General features: G+C 36.3%; 2 long non-coding RNA genes across 2 annotated transcripts; one reads left to right on the top strand and one right to left on the bottom strand.

Annotated features, from left to right (window-relative positions):
- Nucleotides 1-2,717: 2,717 nt before the first annotated feature.
- On the bottom strand, nt 2,718-3,366 carry LOC111893765 (uncharacterized). The gene is made up of 2 exons (XR_002850946.3): nt 3,227-3,366; nt 2,718-3,155 (listed from the first exon to the last, which is right to left on the bottom strand). It is a non-coding gene; the product is annotated as an uncharacterized LOC111893765 (long non-coding RNA).
- Nucleotides 3,367-3,661: 295 nt separating this feature from the next.
- Nucleotides 3,662-4,665, top strand: LOC111893764 (uncharacterized). The gene is made up of 2 exons (XR_006188995.1): nt 3,662-3,801; nt 4,315-4,665. It is a non-coding gene; the product is annotated as an uncharacterized LOC111893764 (long non-coding RNA).
- The last annotated feature ends 667 nt before the right edge of the window (nt 4,666-5,332 follow it).

The following is a 5,332-nucleotide window of genomic DNA, read 5'->3' as shown; positions in this document are numbered from 1 at the left end:
TGTGAAACCAAAATCCAAAGATCAAGTCCTTAATCCTTTAAGCTTCTCACTCTAGTTGTTCCAAAAGCCAAAGGGGTCTCCAAAGGTCCATAAAAATGATTACTTGATGGACATGCATGCCTCATGCATGTCCTCTATCTATTCTAGGTCAAAATGAAAAGATTAAACCAAAATCCTCATGCATGGGTCCAATAATCAACCAACTTGTAGATCTGAACCTTAATCATACTCTAAGGACCCTTAGAACACAAAAGGTTGCCAACTTTATACATTCCTTGTAACGTCCCAAAAATTAAGACTAAAAGTTTCGATTTTTAAATTAATTAAAACCATTATCCAAACATCGTAGAAACCATGGTGAATCAAAGTGCATCAATAACATCCAAGTACATCAGAGTGATATAAAAATGCAGAACGATGTGGTGTGTGCACTGCAATCATCCTGGACTCTTCGCCTTCGTACCAGAAGTACCTGAAACATAAATAAAAATTGTAAGCACAAAGTTTAGTGAGTTCCCCAAAATACCAAATACCATACATATCGAACTATAATGGGCCACGCCCGCCATCGGGCCCTACCTGACATCGAGCCCCGCTCGGAACAGATCTGGCAGTCATAAGGCCCCACCCAGTATACATATAAACAAATAAACATATAATCATATAAACATATGTAATAATCACAAAGATAAATAACATACATGATAGTCATTGGGCCCTGCTCGGTAAACATATAAACACATAATGCATGCAAGATTCACACAGACAACTGGCATCCTAATCATAACAAACCGTGGGTCGGAATTAGTGCCTTCAACCCGCTAAACATGGTGAGGAAACTCACCTCAAGCTACAGAATCACTCAGATAAAATCTCAGTCTGTTGGTCCGGAAGATCCCCGCACTAACATCATCAAATAAATATCCAATTAATAATTGGATCTCGACCCATAATCAAGAATCTAAGTTACTTGTCCAATATCCAGGGTAAAAGACCATTTTACCCTTTTTCTTACTTGGCCCAAAACCAAGGCCCAACTCATTACTCAAAAGGCCCAAATTCCTAAATGGCATCCTAAGGCCCAATAAGGCCCAAATTCCAAATTGGGCTCAAAATCATCATAGACCTAGTACCAAGAAAGCCCATAGTCTATCCATGGCCCAAATTAGAAGTCCAATAGCCCAACAAGGCCCAAATCCTAAAAGCCTAAAATATAACCAAAACCGATGAAGTCAAACTAAAGGTCAATTTGCTGAGTACGTGAGGCGTACTCAGCTCGTACGCTTTTAATACTCCTTCTGAGGCCAGTACGCGCAGCGTACCAGCTAGGTACGCCCAACGTACTCCCTATATTACCAACTTAACCCATTAAGCACTTCGTTGGTTAAGCTAACATGCTAAACTCTCATATATGATTCTAAATGGAGACTTAATACATAAAGTTGGCAACTTTACACCCATTCATGACTTAATAAGGTCCAAAACTCAAAAAGAAGCTTAATAAGACTCTTAACACTTGCATGGACCAAAATAACCCATATAAGTTGCATTTTTATGGACAAAGGACCTCAAATGAGCAAAGATCTAACATCCATAGCTTCTGGAGTAGACCATAACTTCATATATGACTTAAAAGACCCAAAAATGCATAAATAACACCCTATGTTGGATCTAGTACATAGAATCATCAAGATGAGAGCTTCTTACCTCAAATAGCTTGCTAAGGTGAAGATAACTATGGATCTACAAGCTCAAGCTACTCCCAAGCAACCTCTAAGTGTTCCTCTTCTTCTTATTTACCACAAAACACCAACAAACTCACTTTCGAGCTCAAATCTCACTAAATACACTTAGGGTTTCGATATTAGGGCATAGGGTGATGGAGGCTGATCAATAGAATGTCCAAAAGTGGTGTAAGTTGTTTAAATAGGGTGTAAACCCTAAATTTTAGGGTTTACCCCTGCACCACATACACCATGCGTACTCCTATGTACGCCCCACGTATGTAGGCGAACCCGCGATCTGGAAATGAGCTAGTATGCTAAGCATACTTAGAGTACGCCCCGCGTACTAGCTAGGGACTAAAATGAGATGATTTTTGTATTCAAAGGCTTAAGGAAACATACCAAATTCTCGAGTGTTACATTCCTTCCATTCAAAACTGATTAAACATTAAAAATGTGGGACAACAACTTAGATCTAACCACTTTAAGCAATAAAGTTTGAGCCTTTGACACTTACAATGGTCCAGAAACCATATAGTATGATGATGATGATGTTTCCTTGCAAGCTTCATCAATAGATCACCTTCTCATCCTTCTTCTCTTCTTCTTCAAGCCAAGAAATGCTCCAAAAGGCCAAGAACCAACCAAGGAATGAGGGTTAGTATTTTTTTGAGATAAAAGGGGGTTGGAGGCTGGTAATGAACCCTAAAAATGACTTAGAGAGCCTTAAATACGACGGAAACCCTAGATGACAATGGTTTTGGGCTGCAACAGTTCTCACGTCGTGATACCTTATGTCTCATTTCGTGAGATTGGTTGTGAAGTAGCATTCTCATATATACCTTTGTCACGTCGTGACCACCTAATGGTCACGTCGTGGCACACGATTTCCTCCAACAATCAACCTTTGGACTCCTTGAAACCCTAAATCGATCCATCGTAGAAAACGGGTATTACATGGTCCCTGAACAATTTAAAATGACTCTTTTACCCTTTTCATTAGTTTTTTATATTTTCTTTATTAATTTCAGTATTTAAATAATTAGAAAAAAAAGAAAATAAATAAAATAAAATCCTACACCACTCATCCTTATCACTCCACAGGTAACCCCTTACCCATCTCTCTACTAGCTCACACACACACAGATACACTTGCAATTTAACACACAGACATAGACACACACACACATACACTTGTAACTCGATCCTTCATCTTCTTTCATCATCAAACCCACCCACCAAATTCTTTCTAATCTGGTCAAAACTCTCACTACTTCCTGCAATCTCCAAATTCTGAAGATGATGCTGATGATTTCGAAGAAGACCTAGATTCGCAAGACCTCAAATATGTCTCCCAAATCAAAAGAGTTAGACTTGTTTGCCTGAAATTCCCCAAATCCATATCTCGTTCTTCATCTCCCCATCACAGACCTATTTTTTCCATTATCAACAATCAATTATCACCATTTTCATCCACTGATCTCGTTTGTTTATTACATCACCTGCAGATTTGAGGAAGGAAGAGGAATCAAACATGTGCTCATCTTCTCATGTCTCACCACCCACACACCTTCGTCATCGCAGCCTAGCACCATTGTCACCATCATCCGATGACCTGTAAAATCAGATTTGAAGAGAAGATATAAAGAATATGGAGATGGGTGGAACACGCATATAAAAACCACACATTCCTCTCACAAATAATGTTAATTAACTAAAGCTTGATGAAGCAACCAAAAACAATTTGTTTTTAATCTTTGTTACTGATTTTTATGTATGCAGATAAAAAAAGGAGTAGGAAGCTATTGGTGGTGATCGAAGCCAATCCACCATTTACCCATACAAATTTTGATAACATGGTACAAAGCTTTTTGCTCTGTTTACCAGAATTGTGCTTCTCTTCAATACATATTGCCTCTGCCCACAAAGAGATAAGAACCCACTTGTAGATGGGTGTATCAAAATCGATAGGTGTGGCGTCCTTTTTCTTGTTTGCTGTCGTTTGTTTGACCCACCACCATCCCCAACAAAGAACAAGAGATCGATTAAAGGGAGGAAATCAAGCCTCCAATGGGGGGTAAGTTTGATAAGTCTTTGATACATGTTTGAGGTGACGTTGAGGAGATGGCGGTGTTTTCCGGTGTAGGTAAATAAGGGAGGAGACGGTTTTTTTATGTTTAGTAGAGACCATAAACACAAAAAAAAAAAAAAAAGATTTCGGACCATCCATGCAAATTCAAAAGTGTTTAGATATTATCCATATATTTTTTTTGTTAACCATTGTCAAAAAAAATTGAACCGAATGAGTTAAGGATATGTTAGTATTTTAATTTTAAAGTTAAAACATTTGGAAGAAGGCCTGATAAAAATTGATTCATTTATTATTAGAAATGGAAAGATTAAAATGAAGGTGATGGGTAAATATTAAATTTATATATTTTATCACCGCTGGCAGCCTCGTGAAAATGAAATATAATAAGAACAGAAATAATGTGGTGACAAATGACTTGATAGAATGACCTATTGGCTATTAAGGTTTCAAACATGAATGGATCCATTATCATTTTTATTTTTATTTTTTATTTTATAGACAAAAGTTGAAGTGGAAAGTTTTTTATAAGAAGAGAAGACAGTGAGCTCCGGACCCGCAGCCCCTGGGTCCAACCCGAAGTTGGCAAAATAAATGATAATGGGACCACGTTTTAATAGCTGCTAAATTACCATCCGTTGAAGGGCTTTTCCGAACACCACCAGGACCGATCTAATTATTGTTTTTTACAAATTTACCCCTTCACTACAAACTAGTATTTATTTTATTATAACTTGGTTTTGAATGGTCAATATCATCACGTTGCGCCATGGAGGGGTCGTTTCTCGCAATCTTTGGAAGAAAATGTACAAAAAAATTATAGATAAATCAAGGAGAATTTTACTTGTTCAATTTTTTCAGGTCAATTTTTATATTTAAAAATAAGGAAAATAATTTTGGAGGTTAATCGGTTATCATTTTTTCACTTTGTGCTCAAATTACATCATATCAAATTGTTTTAATTTACCAATACTTGTTGAAGTGGAGTTTGGTTCTTAAAGATAGGGGTGTTAATTAATAAAATGACATGAAAAAAACATGACATAAAAAAATTTGGGACGAACATGAAATTGAAATTTATGTTATTGTCAAGTGTAACAAAACGAAGCCGTGTCGTGTCATGTTCGTATTCAAACTTCCACATGAAATTGACACATTATTAAAACGTGTTTGCCATATTTCGTAAGATTATTTATGAATTATATAAATTAAATGTTCATTTTATTTTATCTTTTTCATGTTTGTCGTGCTAGTTGTTTTTATCGAATTTTAATTGGATCGTTTTTGTGATAGTAAAACAAAACATGATATTATGTCTTCTTTGTGTTATATAAAATTATCGTGTCGTGTTGTGCCAGCTAAAGACACAACATGAATGCGTGATTAAAAAAATATTATTGATATCACATTTAGGGTTTTCGTATTTAATGAAGATTTTGACCGTAAGGATTGTACTTTATGATTTAAGGAGATAAAGTAGAAATATAAGTTATTGTTAGTCATAAGGTATAATTTGAAC

This window comes from Lactuca sativa, chromosome 3 (assembly GCF_002870075.4).
Source record: "Lactuca sativa cultivar Salinas chromosome 3, Lsat_Salinas_v11, whole genome shotgun sequence".
NCBI classification, from domain to species: domain Eukaryota; kingdom Viridiplantae; phylum Streptophyta; class Magnoliopsida; order Asterales; family Asteraceae; genus Lactuca; species Lactuca sativa.
The sequence above is the reverse complement of the archived record's forward strand: the minus strand, read 5'-3'. Positions and strand labels throughout refer to the sequence as shown.